The following is a 22,265-nucleotide window of genomic DNA, read 5'->3' as shown; positions in this document are numbered from 1 at the left end:
AGGGTTTAGCGTGATTCCATAAGTGTTTATGTGGGTGCTCATAAAAAAAGGGAAATAAAATACAGAATGAAATACATTGCCAACAGATGGAATCTCTCACCAGCCCGTTACTTTTTTATTTATGGCTGTCGCCTTCACAGGGAGCAACACATAAGAACCAAAGAAAGAATGAGTTCTCTCGGCGTTCCATCTGGTCCCTCCTTAGCAGGCTGGGAAAGCCCTCCTCATTCATAGAAAGGGGCAGGCTTTAACATCACCTTCAGTAACACCACAGCCTTTAGTCAAGTCTGGAGAGGATTATGTCATTCGACAGAGGAATGATTTTTTTTTTTCCTTTCTTGAAAGTGCTTCCTTATGGGTCTGATTGACAGCATGCAATGGAGAGTAGACTATATAAGTGGGGTTGAGCAGTCTTTTCTATCCACTCCAGACAAGGCTCCCTTTAAGTAAAGCTGACTCTTCCAAAAGAATTAGAAATTATAGAACTCTAAAAGCATTGATGGTTTATTTTCTAATGCGCTGATTTCCTTGCGGATATTTGGTTTGAAGGAATAACAAAGCAATCGGAATTTGAAAATCTTTCTTTCACTTACAGGTACTTTCTTTTTTTTTTTTACTGCTTTTAATATTTTGTGTAAAAATGCATAGTCCTGAACAGAGTCTGTATTTCATATATTTGGGTTCACTTTAGTTTACACACAATGTGCTCTCTTAACACAGGGTTGTTGGAATTTAGCTGTCACTTTCTATTTCTTGTAACTTCCTAAGTGCCAACTGGACAGATGTTTGTTTCTTTTTTTTATCTTCCTAAATTAGGAGTTTTAGAGAGTTACTCCCTTGTAACCTTAAACTGACACATGTTTTGTGGTACTTTCTAAGGTTGGTTTCCTCCATTGAACAAATGTTTAGGAAAATCGCTGTCATTTCTCTTTAACTGTATAGTTTTGCTTAGTTTGTAGCATCTGATTACTGACTTCATGTTTGGGCTTTTATTGTTAAGATAGTAATTCATTGTCCCAGTACATGTGCTTTAATGATTCACACTGTTATATTTGAAATGACTTTCTAACAGTAGGATAACTTTATGTAGGTGAGTGTGTTCTATAATATGCCATTTATTTTGAATCTAATTGTTAATATCTCCTTGCTAAAAGTAACCCTTTGAGCTTGGATACATATGTACTGGAATGAAGTTCACATGAGATATGATTTGCTGTAATTTGGGTTTGGATTGGTTGAGCACAGGTTGTATTTAGCTGTGCAGATTTGGGAAGCTCACTTGGCCCTAAAGGGGTACAGGGTGAGCCTGATCTCTGTGAGTCACTACAATAAACTGTGGATGCATATAATGAAAGTTTCATTTTTTTTTTTTAAACAGTTGCATTTACTTGGCACAGTGTATCATTAGATTGCTTGAATTGGCAAATTGTGTATTTAAATAGAAACATTTAAATACAGATCTTGTTTCCTTCATAAACCACTCGGCTGCTGGAAATCAGTGAGTAACCAACTATTTAAGGCCAGTTACCATACATTGTCTGTTGCACAAGTTTTTAGGAACTACAGCAAAGCATGGTAATATTCTATCTATTGTGTATGTGGATGCTGTAACATGCCAGAGAAAGTAAAGGAGATTTGCAGCCATCATCATCATCATATATAAAAAGGGGGTTTATTAACTAAACACTGTTTTTTAGTGAATTTAAATCTGACAAATAACACAATTTATGTTACAACTTGCTGAGTTGGGAAAATTGTCCAGCTCAGCTATAGTCTAAGCTTGACTAGTTTAGCCTGAATTTAAGTGTGAATTCAAAGTGAATGTCAAATTTAAGGTAAAAATAACCAAACTGTAAAAGTTCTCTAAGCCATCTATGGTTTTTATTTCAACTACTCTTGCCTTACATTTGAAAGTCACTCTGAATTAACAGAACCAAGTTATGTTTTTTTTTTTTATATTTAAAAAAAAACTTTTACAAAATACATATTACATTAAACAAACACGTTTTTTAAACAGCACAGCTTGAAACATAGTGCAAATTAAATTCCCATTGTCTCATTCATTTTCAGAAATGTGTATGGAGTCCAGTTGCAACTGTATCTGTGTTTGCAAATTCTATCTAACAAATTTGTATTGTTCTTGAAATCAATACTGGCAGGGTTGTAAACTAGCTGTGCTGTAATAACATCAGAATTTGAAGACTTTTACAGTTTAGCATATGTTTGCCAAAAATGATCAATTCCTCAGTTCTCAACAATTGCTGGTTTAGTGCAATGTTTGTCATATTAGCAAGATATTATTACTAAGCTTATTCACTTAGAATTCAAGTTAGAATTCAGAGATAATTTAAAATTGATTTCAAATCAAAGTCAAACTTGGAAAAATTATCTAAGTCTAATATGTGTCTATCTCAAGTTCCAATAACTTGCTGCACCCTGAATACAGAGGACATGCTTTTAGTGCAGGGGTGGGCAATCTGCAGCCCTCCAGATGTTTTGGACTACATCTCCCTTGATGCTTTGCTAGCATTATGGCCCTAAGAGCATTATGGGAGATGTAGTCCAAAACATCTGAAGGGTGGCAGATTGCCCATTGCTTTAGTGAATAACAGAAGGTGGTGCTTACATTAAAGAGAGGCAACGGGTGGTTCATTTCTAGACAAATGGATTCCTATATGAGCAAATATGAAGGTTTTGTGACACTCTTATGCTGGAAAACAGCAGTGTACAGAATAATATGCATATGTAATGTATTTTTTCAAGTAAATGTCTCAAAGATTATGTTTTTTTTTTGTTTTGTTTTTTTTTTTTTACAAATGTATTTATTTTATTATTAAAGTGTAATTTTATCTGGAAACAGAAGTGACCAAGCAATATTTTACCTTTTCCTAATTCTACTGTAGGATATCCTTATGTATTGAGACCACATACAAAAAAAGCGTCTCAGGGATCTCTTTACTAACCAGTAGGTGTTGCTGTCTTATTAACTGATTTGCATAACAGATCATTTGGAAAGAAAATTATGTTTTGATAAATTATTGATATTTTTCCAAATATTTTGACTCAAAATGTATTTAGGAAATTCACAACAATTCAGTGTGTATTGAATACACTTCTTATAAAACAACCTCCCATATTCTCTGGCATCTCATTGTAACTTACATAACTAAACTGTTGAAACTTGTTGCATACTTGGTCTGCACACAAACAACTGTAATGGACCAAACCAAAGCCAATCCAATATACCTTAAGCTGGTTAAATGCCAAAATGGCATCCTTTTGAACAGCGGTGATTAAAGGGAAACTGTCACTTCTCTGGAAGTTACACATTTGAATGGTACATTAACCCCTTAAGGACCAAACTTCTGGAATAAAAGGGAATCATGACATGTCACACATGTCATGTGTCCTTAAGGGGTTAAAATGATATATAATGCATGTTAACCTTTATTTCATGTGATGCTCCCTTTTCTTTTAAAATGTATATTAAAGACTTAACAAGTGACAATACAATCCATTTTATTACAGGCATACCTAGGGCACACAATGCAAATGAAGAGGAGAAAGAAAATATTTTTTCTGTTTCTTCTCTTCCACTAACTATGTTCAGATGGAGACAAGATCCCAACCCTTTTGACAAGGAGTTAAAGGAACACTATAGCGTTAGGAATACAAACCGTATATTATAAGGCTATAGTGTCCCTGTCTCTATTTGTGAAGGTCCCCTTTCCCCGGTGAATAAAGGGTTAAAAACACTTTGTTAACTTACCTTAATTCCAACACTGGCTATGTCTCCTACTCCCACGATGGTACGCTGATGGGGAACTTAATGCACATGTCCAGCGAGCTTTGTACATGCATTAAAGCTTCCCTATAGGTAAGCATTAAATCAATGCTTTCCTGTGGGGAATTTTAAGGCATTAGAGGTCCTCATGGAAGGCATGATGAAATCCAACTTTATTTTGCAGAGTTACACTCCATCAGTGAGCAGAAAGCACTTTTAGTAGTTGTCGGGAAGCCACTATACTTAATGGGACAGGGGCATTGCACCTAGACCACTTTTATTGAGATAAAATGGTCTGGATGCCTATAGTGTCCCTTTAAGACGAAGGACCCCAGATTCCAGTATAGAGAATAATACAGCAATGTGGATTTCTACACTTAATCTTATTAGTTATACCTCACACACGTGCATTTGAGCACCCACCACATTAGAATATCCATCTTCTGTTCAATTGGGAAATTAAAAATATGTAGACTTTGAAGGTGCTTGAGGATTTCATTTGACTATCTTTGCTTTTGCTCAAAAGTATCTGATTCTTAATTTTGTTCCACTGAGAACAATGTCAAAGATTGGTCTATTGGTCCGCCTTGAGAATTGGGTTATTAATAACTGCCTTAAGAATCAGTGACAGTCTAGCCATCATAACGATCTAGGCTTTAATTATCACATTCCTAAATAAAATGCCAACTTGCCAACTTTTGTAATGACAGTAGAGATTTATGGGTCTGCCAACAATCCATGTTGGTATAGGTCTCTAGGGACAAGATCAGGATGACAGCAAATTATTCAATTCTTTTATATATGACTTTAGCAAGTGGTGTTCTTTATACAGTTTTCCACTGGATGTCCTACAATGACTTAATTCTACAGATACAGTGTGGGTTTTATTAAGGATCTGACATTTGACCTGATTTGGCTGATGTGCTGTTCTGAGTGGTTTTCTTTGTTCTAAACTAACACGTGTACTTTTATGTTCATGTGCCAAGCTGTTTGTATTGGGATGTAATCAGTTTGGCTGGAAAATGGCTCTCCTCATGTTACAGAAACTGTCTCAACAATGTATTTCTCATTACGGAGAGTCATTTAAAAGATGCATTTACTAGCAAACCACATTCCAAGAAGTCAAATAAAATGAGGCTGTCTTTGTGATTTAATATCCACAGCATTTATAAGGATTTTGTCAAGTAATGTTGTGTCTTTCCATAGCCTTTCACTTCGTTTTTAAGGAATTTATTGAGCCTTGAAGCACATGTTGCTTTGTGTATGGTCTTTAAATGTTCTTTAAAATTACAAGTAGTTTGAGAAATAATATACATTTTATTTTAGTTCCAACTTGTCTGTGTTATAAAATAAAATTAAAAATGTGTTTGTATTTTTACAATTTTATAATACAGAGAACACAGACAGGATTAAATTAAAATAATTAAGCAACAATGGTATACCTTTTATAGAGAGATCAAATATATAAAATAGGACATTTATCAATGCCTTAGGATTGATGAGATAATTGGATGAAATATTTTTATAATTTGCTGTAAATGGCAATTAGATATACTTATTTTAACATATTTATGCCCCAAGGAATTTAACATTACTGTTAGGCCGACCCACCCATTCCTTGTTTTAACTTCTAGATCGTATACAGTTATCATGATAGATGATGTGGCCGTTTTAATATAAACAAGTACACATAATTAAATTTTGCATTAAGTATTGAATTATTGTTAGCAGTGTAAGATGTGTTGCTACATGTATGCCTAGTGTCCTCTACTTGTTTTCTCTGGCACTGATAATGGGGCAAACTATTAAGCAAGGGTTTCATTTCTTACCTGGGTCCCACCAGGCACCTAGCCTCCTTGCATGGCGATGCATGCCTGGCTTCTACAGAACTGACCCCAAGGTCAGTTATTCACTGAGTGCATCAGTTGAGCATTCTAAGCCAATGAGTGACTCTGTGCATAGAATATTCACATTACTGATATTAGCCAGCTTGGTACTCTCCTTATAGGTTGGCTAATGGAACAGCCAGAGGTGGGATTATACCCCTGGCATCAGTATAAAATACCAAACTGAAATCCAAGGACAATGACCACTTCAAATCACTGAAATGGACGTAATGCTTAGAATAACTCTTTAATAACCCTTTGACGGAAAAATGGGTATTAAACGATTGGTCCAGGCAAAAGTCAATGTTTTTGTAAAACACTGCTTTGGTTAAAATAATATTTGCTCTGCTGGTGTGCCCCCCAAATTGTAAAAAATGCACATACAGGTTCCAGTTGAAATCGATGAAGTGGTCATGGAATTTGGAGTAACACTTTTACTATTAAATGTACTTGTTTTCATTCTATAGAATATAACCACCCATGACTCTGTCCTAGACATAATTGAACACTGTGGTGGGTGTTCACATATTTTAGTAACAGCACTAACAGCATCAAATCAGTCAAGTAACTTAAGGGACTTATTATAAGAGTAGAGAAAGGCTTAGAGATTGTATATAAAATGGTGGTCATGCTAGTGCTAATATTGAAAAGAAGAGTTGCTAACGTGGTACACAATTATATTTCTCTGTTGGTGAACTAAGATATTAGTGAACCATTTCCGCAGAAGAATGTCAAGCAAGAAATTTCTCTGGCACTGAATACTTCAAAAGGGTAACATCACTTTCTTTTTTGCTGCTGGCACTTGGATTAGCCCATTATGGATATATACTTCCGTTGCTTGTCCTACATTGACCCTCTGAGTCAAGTTACTTGAATGATGAATGTGCTCACACTGATATCATACAGCTAACAGTCAGTAATTGTTCTGTTAATAAAATGCAAATTGTGGCACTATGAAAAGAAACAAAGCCTTATGAACCAAATAATTGTTTCCCTTTAAACCGATAGTGACAATGACTCATTTTTTTTCATTGCAATGTTGAATACAACCATAAATGCATGCCACAGATACATATCATCATACCTTATATCTGAATAAAGTAAAATAATTTTTTTTTATCCATGCAATAGTTTGAGAAGGGGTATCCAGTGAAATATATGATCGTGTATTGCTGTACACTGTCAATTATTATTAGTTCAGTGTAGAAAAGAACAGGTTAAAGAAGCAATTGTAAATGTCAAGATGGGTACTTGCTTTGTTTATATGCTTTTTGAAGGGTTACTGGGCAAAAGATGAAGGTTCTATGTGTCTTTGGTTGAAGTATGGCAGGAAAGAGCCAGGTGTGCCAAAATTGTATTAAAACTAAAGGGCTGCTGCTACTTTTCACACTGAGCAGTTTCCTACACAAATCACTGTCTGTCTACAATCCAGAGATATCTGGTTATTGCTTTTCCACCTACCATAGTAATTGTTTTTTCATTTTCCTTCTCTTAATATCTAACGTAGTGTAAGGTGTTATACAACAATTGTTTTGTAAAGTAATTAATGAAGCAGTGCTTAATGAATCAGTGCCTTGTATCCCTGTGACACAGCAACCTTTACACCCAACATGTCTGTGCGTCTGGTGTTCTCAAACGTTGGTAGCCAAGTTCAACGGGGGTCCTGAGTAAGTGAGTTCTAAAGTACTTATGTACAATATGTGTAACTACACTCTTGACCCAAGCAGTTATAGAGATAGTTTGGTGTGTTGTGACCCCTTAAGGACACAACTTCTGGAATAAAAGGGAATCATGACGGAATATTTCCGTCATGTGTCCTTAAGGGGTTAAATTTGTTGGATAAGTTATAAGAACAATTATATTTCCTCAGAAGTGGTTAAATTAGATAAATTGTTTCCTAGCAATGAATGTGCAGCTGAAATCAATCCATGAACTAGGAGTAACTAGGAGTAGGAGTACAAAATCCATGAGCAGTGGGCACAAAACAGTTCTCCAGGAGGTCATAAAGAATGTCAGGATGGCAGCTCAGAATGTAGCTTCATCTTGTGCATTGGTAAATATTAGTGTTGAATATTCCAACATGCTAAAAGCATTGAACACAAGTGATGTACATGGAACATGCCAAGCAGAAAACCAATGGTACTCAAAATAGCTATATCACATGGATAACGTGAAATGATTATGGGTAATTTGAAATTCCTCATAGTGAATGTATTGAATCGCTGATGGATCATAAAAATACTATATAGTCATTCTTTGATTTTCATGGGCCAAAGTACAAAATAAGACAGGCCAATTTAGATTTTTGCCCCCCTCTCCGTGTGTTTTTTTTTTTCGTGTTAAACCTTTGTGGATTCGAGAGAAAAATCCAAAAAGCTAACACATGACTTAGCAGGAATTCAACATTCCAGTGTATGCAAGCACTTTAGTCATGCTCTGAGTCTGGGTAGATCTGCTTGGCAGTTTTGCTGGCAGCTTTCCATTCTGGAGTAGAGGGGGCCAGTTTGACAAGCCTCCTATATACATAGACAGTTGACAATTTATACATTGACAGTTATGCAATTTGCCAGTTGCTCCTCAACCCACCTTAAAGTAAGCTCGTTTGGATTTTTATAGTGGAGGGAGTGTCTGGGAACCATCTTACATTCTGGGGTTAACTGCTTTGCAGTAAAGCTGGATCTACAGCCCCAGCTTCTTTCCTTATTATACATACTATTTCTTAATCTCTAATTTCAAATTACTAGTTCCCAATGGATGCCCAGTTATATCAGAGGCCCCCTTGCTATACCTTCCTCATACTGCAGTCGAGTGCAGTAGTATTGGGTCCCAGAGTTTTAACTTTGCGATTAAATCATTGCAAAACAGGGATCTGAGCTGCAAATTGTATCAGTACTCACCATCAATTCAACTGCGCCAAGAAATCTTAGTGCTTTTTGTATTTAGAAGGCAGCTAAGATTAGGAACAACCATAATAACAAGGGAGATATAATGCCTCAACATGTCTACATCGACAGGCAGCTTGTAAGTGTTACAGTTACATCTTCTTTGACGCTTTGGAATGTTTTCTAACTCTTATGCGGTTTCCAACTGAGTTATGTTTTACGCCAAATCAATAGTGACTGAACACATCTACACTTAGAGGAAAGGACTAACTACTCTTACTAATTAGCAAACACTTAAACTCAATTAATTTTATTTACACTTTTCATTCAATTTTTTTTTGTTATATTAAACCATTTCACAAATTAGACTTTCAGTTTATTTGAATCAGATAAAATAGATCAATGTTCTTATTTAATCAATTATGATAATTACTGGCATATACAGTAAAACATCCTAAAACTTTCTGTAGACTTGTGTATACTTATTGTGTGTATATGCTGTATATAAGACAGTCAATGAACTGACACTTAGCAAACCAGTTTAGCTTGTTTAGTCAAATTCTCATATAAAACTTAATGTTTAACAGAATTGTTTTCTTTATGCCACAACTTTAATGGCACAAGCGATTGATATAAATTACACTTTGTTCCACTTAATAAAATAATAGACATTGGATCTAATTTTGAATGTTGCAGAATAGGATTAGATTACAAACAACGCATGCTTCTAATTAATACAAATAAAAATGAGACTTGATATTAAAAATATACCACAGGCTTGGGTTGATCATTAATTCACCCCCCTCTCCCTCCTTATAATTAGCTGCATATCTGCAACTTTGCAATGGACCTAGAAGTGGCTCAACCATCCAGACCCTCTAAGTCAGTTCTGACCATCTTGTTCTCAGTGGGGGCTCTCCCTGCTGGCAGAGCCATCATCTTTTTTCAGCTCCTGGTGCTTCATGTGCCAGTAGCCACATCATTATTGTACTCTCATTCATGTAGTAAGACCATGGGACACTCCATAGATTAACTCTCGTGATGCATGAGAATTCTGTTTCCCGCAGCCGTTGCTAGTAACTGCGGTGGGAATTGGCAAAAGTTGATGTTAAGCTCCCTCAGCTTAGGCTTTGACCATTAGACAAATAGTTTCCGAATGTGTCTAATATTTTTTGATTGCACTGAAAGCGTAAGGTACAGTGATGTATGGACATATAAATGCCACTTTTAAGCTCAATTGAACGTTTTAAGAATTGTTATTGTTCATAAGTTGTTTTGTCCACAGTATTTTTAAGATTTTTTATTTTTATTTTGGTTGCGCCTATTTCCATGGCTGAAGATAACATACGCAATAGCATTGTTTGTCATGATAGATATTCAAGTTAACAGTAAGTAGAGAATTCAAAGTGACTTTTAAACTTAAGGCCAAAGTAGCTGTGGCGAAACCAACCTCGCCACTGTGAACTGGAGAAGCCTGGTTGTTAGCCTCCTGCCCTGCGACTATGGCCCTGCAGGTTAAACCTTTTATTTTACCTGCAGAAAGGTTTATTTGTGCCTTTCTGTGGACTGTTTAAGCCATGCTACCCCAGATAGCTATGCCATAGAGCCCAGCCGTATACTGAAAGACTGTATGAAAGGCTTTGGCTCCATGGCGATTGAACTGGATGTATGTGATCTGAGCGCCATTCGGTAATAATGTGTGCTCAGATCTAAGCTATCTGGGGATATGTGGAATGTATATGTTTTATGTACTAAATGTACCAGTATGTATTTTTATGTCTTTTATTGTCCTTTGTCTGCCATGTGTGTAATGGAGTTTGCCTCTGTACTTGGAGATAATTGGATTCCTTCCCAATTATCTCCAGGCCAGAGGGGAGGGATTGTCTGTTTGTGCTGGGTGTGTTTTACGGTTCTCCTGTAAATGATTGGTTGTACTGTGCCCCACCCTGTGGGATGTCCCCTTGCATGGGAAATTGCATACAAGCCAGTGTGTGGCCATTACAGTGGAGTTCCTGCTTAACCCTCAAAGTGTTGTCTCTTTCTTGGGGGGAATTTGACTGTATGCCGATTGGCAGGAGTGTAAGCTGTTCGTATTGCTTTTCCTGTTCGGCTGCTTCCAGGGTTTGTGTGCCTCTTGTTCGGGAGTTGGTGAATTCGCGCAGTTGCAGTTCGGAAAGTTGGTGATTGCAGTAGCTGCTGGTCTATCTGGAAAGGGGATTATCGCCTAAACTGGTTTTATCCTCTTGTGAGCGAACGGTCCGTTACAGTAGCTGAACTGAAAGCATAGCTGACTTAGAGAATTTTTCACAGTTTAGCTATTTAGACCTTGTATTTCACTTTGTATTCTAGGTAGGTAGGTAGGTAGGTAGAGGAAACTGCACTCACCAGGCTGCAAAGGTGCACCGGATCCGAGGATGGCCAAACCCCACTTTAGATATATGAAATAAGATAGTCCAGACACTCAAGGTAATAGTAAAAAAAAATTGCTTTATTGGAGCAAGAACAGAAACATTTCTACCCAGCGAGTCTTTTTAAGCTACCACATTATTGCAACAGTGACCATGAAATGGTATTTAATGGTCACTTTTGCAATTACGTGGTAGCTTGACAAAGACCCGCTGGATAAAAATGTTGAAGTTTTTTTGTATCATATTGAGTGCCTGGAGCACTATCTTATTTCATAATCCAATATTTTTGGGCAGATAATGCACCTGTTGTGTTGATAGGCAGGTGCCTACTCTGCTATATATGATTGCCCCCTGAGTGCTACTGTCTTGGGTGCAGGGTAAGGATTAATCTAGGGAGACAATGGCAACCATTACCCTCCCTTCTCCCCTCCCCCCCATATCATCACCATAGGTTGGAATACTGTTTTCTTCTCTGTAACTTCATTATTCAGCATATAATATAGCTAACTTGGTAATGAAGGAGTTAATTAGAAGATATAGTTTAAATAATGTTTAAAGCAGTGGTCTGGTTTATTATGGGCTACCCGCCCAGTATTTATGCTAATCTCCCACCTGCTGGACACTCCCCTAGGGGACCAGATGGAAGACTGTGACAAGGGACAGACATACACCAATTACAGACACACAGCAGTAAAACATCCCCACAATGCATCCTAATTCCCTCCCTCTATCCTGGAGATAATTGAGAAGTAATTCAATTATCTCCCAGGACAGAGGCAAGACTCCATTATACACGTGGGGACACAAAGACAGTAAAACACTTTAAAATACATAAAGTCACCTTGTCTACATAAAACACAGACATTTCACATATCCCCAGATAGCTGGGATCTGAGCGCACAAAACTACCGAATAGCGCTCAGATCCTATTCACACAGTTCAATTGCCATGGAGCCAAAGTCTTTAACTACACGAATGGGCTCCATGGCATAGCTATCTGGGTTAACACATTCACATAAAATAACATACCGAATAGACATGTATTCGTTAAACTGTACGAACAGGAACCAGGCGGCGGACGGCTCAGTGGTGTTCATGCAAATAAGTGTCCGTTTTTAGTTCCATAGTTTAAGTGCCGAACACCGCTGGCCGTACGGGATTTTTAAAATGGCCGCCGCCACGTGTTCGGTAAACGAACAAAGACCACCCTGTATTCGTCAATTAAGCTGCGGTTAACCGCAGCTTCATGGAGGTAAATTGGCAGCACACTCCAGCTCCCAGGTGGTCGCTCCTTCGGCAGTTTGTTCGGTAGATAAAATCTACTGAACACCCCGGCAGAAAGGCATGAATAAGCCTTTCTGCACGAATAAGCCTTTCTGCAGGGAAAATAAAGTCTTTTAAAGTCTGGTCCATAGTCCAAAGGCAGCAGGCGGGCAACTAGGCTTCTCCAAAGCAATATGGCGAGATTGCTCTCGTCACAATGTATAATAAACACAGGTTACCGGCTATGGGGAGGATAATGTATAATAAACACAGGTTACTGGCTATGGGGGGATAATGTATAATAAACACAGGTTACTGGCTATGGGAGGGATAATGTATAATAAACACAGGTTACTGGCTATGGGGGGATAATGTATAATAAACACAGGTTACTGGCTATGGAGGGATAATGTATAATAAACACAGGTTACTGGCTATGGGAGGATAATGTATAATAAACACAGGTTACTGGCTATGGGGGATAATGTATAATAAACACAAGTTACTGGCTATGGGAGGGATAATGTATAATAAACACAGGTTACTGGCTATGGGAGGATAATGTATAATAAACACATGTTACTGGCTATGGGGGATAATGTATAATAAACACAGGTTACTGGCTATGGGGAGGATAATGTATAATAAACACAGGTTACTGGCTATGGGGGGATAATGTATAATAAACACAGGTTACTGGCTATGGAGGATAATGTATAATAAACACAAACACAAAAAAAAAATGCTGTCTTGGAGGTGGGAGGGATGGTCTGCTGCTGATTGGCTGGAATGTGTCTGCTGACTGTGAGGTACAGGGTCAAAGTTTACTCAATGATGACGAATAGGGGGCGGACCGATCATCGCATATGTTCGCCGTCCGTGGCGAACGTGAACACGCTATGTTCACCAGGAACTATTCGCCAGCGAACCGTTCGGGACATCAATCACTAATGACCAACCCATTACGTGACTTGTGGTTTATTTATGTCAATTAATAACAGCTTACAAATACTTTAGCATATTTAATTATCTTCTTATTATTATAGCACAGAAAATTTAAAGTTTTGGAGTACAGAGCCTGCATAAATGTGATATTATCAATGGACTAAACTGTAATTTTAACATAGATCATCCTAAAAAAAATCTATATTTACACCTATATTACATTAAAACATATTAAAACTCTAAACCTTTTAAACTAGAGATATTGCTCATTATTTTTGTTAAAATCTTAGCTTTCAGTAGCCTGTATCGCTGTTGCTTTTTTGGTTGATGTGCAAATTTGAATAATTTATAAGTGCATTATACTTAAAGGATTAGTAGTACAAACGTACTTCATATATTTTGTTTTTCTTTAAATTGTGCACATTTAAAAGTTGTCATATAAGTTTAAAAAAATTCTGCACAGACACGATATAAATGTATCTACTAGTAGAATACATGTCAAATATTGTCACAACATACCACCCACTAACATCTGTTCATTTTAGATACATTGGAGTAATTACAGATCAGATAGCATGTCAAAATTCTGAAAAATGGAGGTCTACACGTGCACGTAATTTTTTTATTCAACATACCATGAATACCTCCAAACAACTCACTGACTATAACTGACAAAGTAATTTAGAACCTGAGGCGCAGTGTTGCTAAATTAACTGTTTTCCTGAGATTCTTAGCTCTAGTTTGATCTTGCTACTCCCAGAATAGATCTAGAGTCTGCTTGAATCTTTAATATATATATATATATACAAACAAACAAACAAAACAACAGACATATGGCTCTCACAATACTTGTATAAGATACTTTGCTAGGCTTTCTTCAAAATGCTAAATTATGGTGAATTCCAGTAAAGGATAATGAACATGTATCAATATTGAGGTATATTATATATTTTATACTAACAATAAAATAAACTTTAAAGTACCATGAGAGGCCTGGGTTAAATACTGGAGTCTACAGTATTTGCATCACAGAGTCTAGTGAAAGGTAACTTACTTCCAGTTGTTTCATCCCTAGCTTTGTGTGGAAACCTATAGTTACAGTAGGTCCCCGATAAATACAAGGCAAGAAAGGTAAGAAGAACAATAACGTAAACAAATAAAGACACAGACACTTGTTGTGCCTAATCATTAAATTCATGAAGCACCAATATCCAAAAAGTAATAATCAATCACCTAATAAGGCTTATAACGATACTGGCGGGCACACAACCCACTTCGGAATGAGTATATTGAGCTATAGGAAACAGAAATCACACAGAGACCAAGTTGCAGATAATAATTCACATCACACTTTATTGTCCATAAAGGGACAAAGTAAGCTTAATTCTCATTAAGTAGTTGCATGCATTCACATCAAAACAGCTTAGTATCTAGATATATCAACTTAAGTATACATCACCATTTAGAGGGGGCTTGGTTACGTCCTCGCTGCACGACCGGGGGAACTCAGACAGTCAGGCTTGGAGGGACCCTCTCTGGGAACAGCAGAGACCAGCAACACGCGTCCGCATTACAGGTGGGTAGTTCTCCAAGTGAGTGCCAAGTTTTCCCGTCTTTTATACTTTTTACCAAGTTTTATCAGTGCAGCCCAGCATGTATCTTGTCATGCACGTTAGGTAGTCAGTACGGTTGATCAGGCCGGTCATGACCCCCAAGGCCCATGCTAGACACATGCGGTATCTTATCTATCTATGTCCCTACTCTTATCTTTCTAGCACCAAGTCCTTCTCTTACGCACAAGGGCCTTTTTGGATATTGGCCAGACATGCTATGGAATATTCTATGCAATATCAGCGCAACACAGTTTCAGTATTTTATGCAATGTCATCTTACACAGTCTAAATATTTTATGCAATGTCAGCTTAGTTGAATTTCTTAGTGCGACACAGTTACAGACAAGTGCCATCTTAACTATCTATAATAGATTAATTTGCTCATTAGTGATCAATCAATCATACCTAATTAGTTAATTGGAATTTTATCACAATTATCACATTCCATCCCTTGATCACTCAGTGAGCAAAACCTCACACATTTACGCATGCCATTCAGGTTATCAGCAGGGGGCAAGCCCATTAACCCACTGATCCCCATATTGTTCCATTCACACCTGGAACCAATTCATGCACTAAAGCTCTCCGAGTCGAGGGTCACCCGTAGGACATGCCTCTTCCCGCTTAACATTCTCTATCTCTAAACAACATTTATCACACTTCTAACATTTGCTTTTTAAATGTAGTTACTCTTTGAATGCAGCAAATAACAATTTTGTAGCATAGATAAATACAGAGTATAATAAAAACACACCACACAATTCCCTTTAATATTTTCATCCCAAGTCCTCCTATCCATGATCCTATACCAAATGTCCAGTCAAAGTCTTGTGTAGCATTAGCTAGCCAGTGTTCCAAGTCATCGGTGGTCAGTGGTTTTCTAAAGCGTTTCTGTATCTCTTCTAAGTGATGAAGCTCATGTTTAACTTTCCCTGATTTATCTTCTATCCACACACAACATGCTTTGCCTCCTATTCTTTTGCATACCCCCCCCCTCTGCTGCAAGCAAATAATCTAAGGCTATTCTATTTTGCAAAGCTACCTGTCTAATCTGTTCTTGCTCATAAGTAAGTAAGCTAATAGCAAGTCCTGTGCTATTAAAGGCATCATCAAGGGAATCAATTAAAAGGTTTAAATTAGTTATCATCATTCCCACCCCCACCATTGGAAAAAGAGAGACCCAAAACTGTGCGTTTCTATCCATTTTAAACCCTGATAACCCGGTGTCTCGTTTCCTCCAATGATGATGGGCGCTTTCAGGTAAAGTTTTAGTAGGGTAAATGGCGGGCATCACCATTCCCAAGGTACAATCAATTTGCATTTTACATGGGAGTTTTTTATAAGCCCATCTCCCACATAGCCAATAGAATCCTTTTGAAGGGATAGGGTGATTTATACAACTTACATCAGAACGTTTAAAGGTAAAGGTATCAGGGGTGCTGTTAGTGCAGCAGTAGGTTGCACCACTATTCTCTATAACAGTGTATGTCCGCTTTGTGCTTTGCTCATTTGCGTAACCCACCCAATATTGGGTAAGTTCCTCTGAAGTAATATTAAAGTCAACATGTGTATATAGTATATGGCAGCCAAAGGGTGTTGTAGATTCTAACGTTAACATATCAAATGATCCGTGCGGCAGCTTAATATAGTTCATCTTCTCAGTGTCGTTGTGGCTGAAATAGCCTTCTCCATACAGGCTTGCCCTCATGTTTGGACAGTCATAAGTCCGGCAGGTTACTCGCATCTCGATCTCTTTCCACTTCATTTCTGCGGAATCACTCCGGTCCCAACTTCCAATCTTGTTGTTGGTATCTGATTCGACCAAAAGGGGTAGAGTAAGCGCAACCATCACAATAACAGCCGGACCAATGAGCTTTGCCTGTAAAGATATGACTCATCTTATTCTCTCAAATAACATTTGCCCGAGGGCACGTATTCCCATTTGTCTTGTCCTGACTTGGAGAGTATCACAGTGTTGTCAAGGATGTCAATACCAATTATGTATTCAGGTATGGGGACAATTAAAACTGAATACTTCTTTTTGGGCAACTGTCCAATTTTCAGTTCTACCCAGGTCTGGACTGCTTCTGTCCTTTTACCTCCCAGACCTGTGATCACATAGGGTGATCCAGAAAATTTCTTAGGGTTACCATAAATTAAGGTGGTTTCGGCTCCAGTGTCCACAAGGGCAGTAACCCTTTCAACATTTTTATGTTTCCAGTGAATTTCTACATTTACATGGGGTCTGTGGTCTTTTACTGAAAAGTCAATCACTGGAGCCTGCCTCACTAGTCAATCCTTTTGGTCAGAGTCCGTCACCTCCAGGTCTCCCAGGTCTCCTAACAGGTTTCCCAGGTCTCCCAATTCCCCCAATTGCATAATGGCTTCAGTAACCAATTGCAATGAGTTTCCTGTTTGATTTATAAGCAGTGTCATTATTACCTGCTTATATGCTGGAGGGGCGGTCTTTATAATCTTATTTCTCATTTGAACTGTCACAGGCATTTCCATCAGTCTATCCAAATGTTGGGAATTCTGGATAGCCTGTCTGACCATCTCCTGTTTCAGTTTCCTTACTGCATCTGTCAGCCCGTACCAAGGTTTGTCATTATCTGGCCAGTCACTGACAGATGGATACCTCAGTTTTAACCCTATCTGGACAAGCTCAAGGAGGGTGAGTGAAGCCGGATTCCCCTCTATGGCAGGGGGTCCGTTTAACAGCATCCTCCTGACATTCTCATCCTCTGAGATAGTGGCTAACTTTGGCGAGTCCATGGCATCAAGATTGATGCCTCCCGCCCCTGTCTCGGCTAGTCTCACAACCCACTCATCCAGCGGTTCCTTTGGCCGCTGCCTGAAGGTTGAAAGAATGTCAGCCATCTCCTGTTGAGTATAGTCTTCCATGGAGGTCTTGCTAATTTGCCCCAGGTCAGTGTACTCCAATTTTCTTCTGACCACAGGCAAAGCATTTACTCCACCAGACTCATCATCTGAACTCCAGATGTTGCCATCCCAAGTGTCAGGATCCCAATTGGATCCTACCTGAGCCAAGCACACCTGCATCTTCCTCTTGCTAATCTTACGAGTTCCAACCTTACCCTTAGCCTTGGTCACATTCATTACAGATTTTTGCAATAACATTTCATACAAACGCTTTTCTTTTTCCATAAGACATTTAGCTTTGTGTGTTTGTCTATAGGCATTCAGTATTACCCAACCTCTTTTCTGCCACTTATCTTTTGGGATTCTTGTCAGGCAATCAAGAAGGTTAGTAGGCATGTCAATTTCACTTTTTTCACAGTCATCGTTACCCTTGCCAGCTGAACGGGCCCATTCACTGGCAATCACCGCATATGGCTCATCCTCCCATCCGGGAATGATGGCATCATCACCTTGTTTCTTATTCTTTTTAAACATTGTGCAAAGTCCCTATGATCGATTTAGAATATACTTGCACTCCTTGGGGGATGTGTGTACTATGTGTTTTAGTTAATTTCACTTGAATATGTACTAATCCAAACACCTAGTGTCTGGCTTATTGTTTTATGCTTCACTCAAGCCTGCCCAAATGACTAATTTGGCTGCAGGTTTGCGCTTCCCGACCACACTGGCTTTCTACACACTCCGTAAAGTGCATAGGGGCGTCTATGAATCGAGCCAACAGTCTTGCACTTTCAGGAACAGCCGTTTCATTCACTTCCTTAGTCAGCACTGGCTTCCAGCACCTGTTAAGGTGCGTAGGGGCACTTGTTAACTGACCAAGCACAATCACCCATTCGTGTCAGAATCACCCCAAACAATCTCGTGGTTTTGGTGACCTTATCTCAATACCTGGTATTGAGCTTATTAAATTAGCAGCAATTCAGCCTCATCCAGGACGCTAGCCTGTTTGAGGGTATCGCTCCCCAGCGGCACTGGCGTTCTACACACCGTTAAGATGTATAGGGGCGTCTACCAACTGAGCACAACTTGCATTCTTCAATCAATCTTCTGAAACACTCCTCAATCTTGTAGATCGAGCATTCACTCACCAATTTTGCTCTTGCAAAATCATGCAAACATTTTCAGGTTTACACAATGTTCAAAAGAAACTTTAGAAACTGTAGTGTTTGTTTCCTAAACTTAAAATCTCTATAACATATTTTACTGCAGCGCACGGAAGAAACTGACAGCTTGCAAACGTCTTTTCTTTCCTCCGTGACGCAGCAGAAATTAAACCTTATACAATGTTAGTTTCACTTTAACTGTACTTACAATTCGCCTAAGCAGTCCTAACAATTTCTAACCACAATATCCTTATCTACATACACAGTTCTAACAAGTCCTAAACACAATTTTCTTATCTTACGCAAACAGTTCCAGCAAACTCTAAACAAATTTCTAACAACTTTCAAAACTAAATTGATTTCAAGTTTCCCTGCTCAATTAATACTCATCCTGCCGACTACGCCAAAATGTTGTGCCTAATCATTAAATTCATGAAGCACCAATATCCAAAAAGTAATAATCAATCACCTAATAAGGCTTATAACGATACTGGCGGGCACACAACCCACTTCGGAATGAGTATATTGAGCTATAGGAAACAGAAATCACACAGAGACCAAGTTGCAGATAATAATTCACATCACACTTTATTGTCCATAAAGGGACAAAGTAAGCTTAATTCTCATTAAGTAGTTGCATGCATTCACATCAAAACAGCTTAGTATCTAGATATATCAACTTAAGTATACATCACCATTTAGAGGGGGCTTGGTTACGTCCTCGCTGCACGACCGGGGGAACTCAGACAGTCAGGCTTGGAGGGACCCTCTCTGGGAACAGCAGAGACCAGCAACACGCGTCCGCATTACAGGTGGGTAGTTCTCCAAGTGAGTGCCAAGTTTTCCCGTCTTTTATACTTTTTACCAAGTTTTATCAGTGCAGCCCAGCATGTATCTTGTCATGCACGTTAGGTAGTCAGTACGGTTGATCAGGCCGGTCATGACCCCCAAGGCCCATGCTAGACACATGCGGTATCTTATCTATCTATGTCCCTACTCTTATCTTTCTAGCACCAAGTCCTTCTCTTACGCACAAGGGCCTTTTTGGATATTGGCCAGACATGCTATGGAATATTCTATGCAATATCAGCGCAACACAGTTTCAGTATTTTATGCAATGTCATCTTACACAGTCTAAATATTTTATGCAATGTCAGCTTAGTTGAATTTCTTAGTGCGACACAGTTACAGACAAGTGCCATCTTAACTATCTATAATAGATTAATTTGCTCATTAGTGATCAATCAATCATACCTAATTAGTTAATTGGAATTTTATCACAATTATCACAACACTGAAATAGGAACAAATACCATATTAGTTGAAACAATTCCGAGGAGATCCGCACTACTTTTATAATCCAAGGTGCTCAAAGCTGGCAAATCGTCAACATACAAATAAACAAAGAAGAATGATCCAGGCACTCAAGGTAGAATAACTACAGATTTGTTGAAGGTAGAATCTGCCAGTTAGTCTACCTTAAAGGGATACTACAGGCACCCACACCACTTCAGCTCATTGAAGTGGTCTGGGAGCAGTGTCCCAGGTTCCTTAACCACGTCAAGGTAATTATTGCACTAGACAGACTTCTGGGAAAAACAACTTTGTTTTCCTGGCACTATAGTTTCCCTTTAAGTGCCTTGATCATCCTTCTTTATTCACTGAAATGGGACCTGACCTAGATGATGAATTATCAGGGATAACTTTGGTCATTGGTAGGCTAAGCTACATTTAAAAAGTAAAGCAGAAGATAAAATGTGTTTACATAAGCTACACAATGGACTGTGAACAGAGGTGTAGAAGAATGGCATATTTAGTCAGATGTGTCTAAGAGAAAGTTGATTACAAGAAAAGTAGATTTGTGCATAGTGAAATATTTTTTGGCCAAATCAGTTCGTCAAAAAAAAAATTAAAACAATAGTTTAGGTGGATCATAGTTTATCCATGTGGCGTTTTGGTAAGGACAAATTTTGTCCATGCAAATGATTTGTGAAAAGCTATTGAGATAAACCAAGAGATGGGGAAAATGGGCCAATCATTTTACTGATCATATGGTTTACAGATGGTAAGCTCATTTAAAGTGGGCCCTTCTTCACCTCTTGTCTCTGTTAGCATTCTGTATGTAAATTACTTTTTGTCATATATTCCATTCTACAATTATAAAGTGTTACAGAATACATCACTACTATATAAATACTACCACTACTATTACTACTACTACTACTACTAATAATAATAATAAACTAAAATTGAGAAGTAACCAATAGAGGAGGACAAAGAAGGAGCAGTAATACAAATCCACATTTATATAAATATATAAATATAGATTTATTTATTTTTTACTGATCCTCCTTATGCTCCCCTATTACTTACTCGCTTGACTTATGAATAATAGTGATGTCCCGAACGGTTCGCTGGCGAATAGTTCCTGGCGAACATCGCTTGTTCGCATTAGCTGCGGACGGCGAACATATGCGCTGTTCGGTCCACCCCCTATTCGTCTTCATTGAGTAAAATTTGACCCTGTACCTCACAGTCAGCTGACACATTCCAGTCAATCAGCAGAAGACCCTCCCTCCCAGACCCTCCCAGAATCCATTTTACATTCATTGTGAAGCTGCATTCTTAGTGAGAGGAGGGACAGTGTAGCTGCTGCTGATTTGATAGGGAAATTGATAGCTAGGCTAGTGTATTCAGTGTCCACTACAGTCCTGAAGGACTCATCTGATCTCTGCTGTAAGGACAGCACCCCAAAAAAACCCTTTTTAGGGCTAGAACATCAGTCTGCTTTTTTTTTTCTGTGTAATGTAATTGCAGTTGCCTGTGTGTCAGGCTCACAGCATATAATGTGCCCACTTGCCCAGTGCCACCACTCACTCACTGGTGTCACAATAGCTTGCATTTAAAAAAACAACAACTTTTTTTACTGTAATATAATAGCAGTCAGTTTACGTTACTAGTGTGTGTTTCAGGGCCTGCTCAGTGCCACCACTCACTCATATCTGGTGTCCCAATAGCTTGCATTTAAAAAAAAAAAAACTTTTTTGACTGTGTTATAATAGCAGTCAGTTTCCTTCACGCGTGTGCGTTTCAGGGCCTGCCAGGGCACAGTGTCACACCAGTGCAACTCATATCTGGTGTAACAGTAGTGTACATTTAAAAAAAAAAAACTGGAGATCGGCAAAGTGGTTTGTGACAACGGAAGAAATGTATTGGCGGAATTGCATTTGGTCATGTTGACACATGTGTTGTGCATGGCACATGTGTGTAATATGATCATACAACACTTTGTTCATAAGTACCCAGGCTTACAGGATGTCCTTAAGCAGGCCAGGAAGGTGTGTGGCCATTTCAGGCGTTCCTACACTTTTCCGATATCCAGAGGCGAAACAACATGCCAGTGAGGCGCTTGATTTGCGACAGCCCGACACGTTGGAT

At 38.5% G+C, this 22,265-nt stretch overlaps 1 protein-coding gene across 1 annotated transcript in view; it reads left to right on the top strand.

Moving 5' to 3' along the window:
- Window positions 1-397: 397 nt before the first annotated feature.
- Window positions 398-22,265, top strand: part of THBS2 (thrombospondin 2) — a 105,407-nt gene continuing 83,539 nt past the window's right edge. Inside the window, exon 1 of the mRNA XM_063443191.1 lies at window positions 398-595. The gene's annotated coding sequence lies outside the window, so the exon portion shown is untranslated. The remainder of the gene's footprint in view (window positions 596-22,265) is intronic.

The sequence above is a fragment of the Pelobates fuscus genome, chromosome 2 (genome assembly GCF_036172605.1).
Source record: "Pelobates fuscus isolate aPelFus1 chromosome 2, aPelFus1.pri, whole genome shotgun sequence".
Classification (NCBI taxonomy): Eukaryota; Metazoa; Chordata; class Amphibia; order Anura; family Pelobatidae; genus Pelobates; species Pelobates fuscus.
This window is presented reverse-complemented; position numbering and strand designations above follow the sequence as displayed.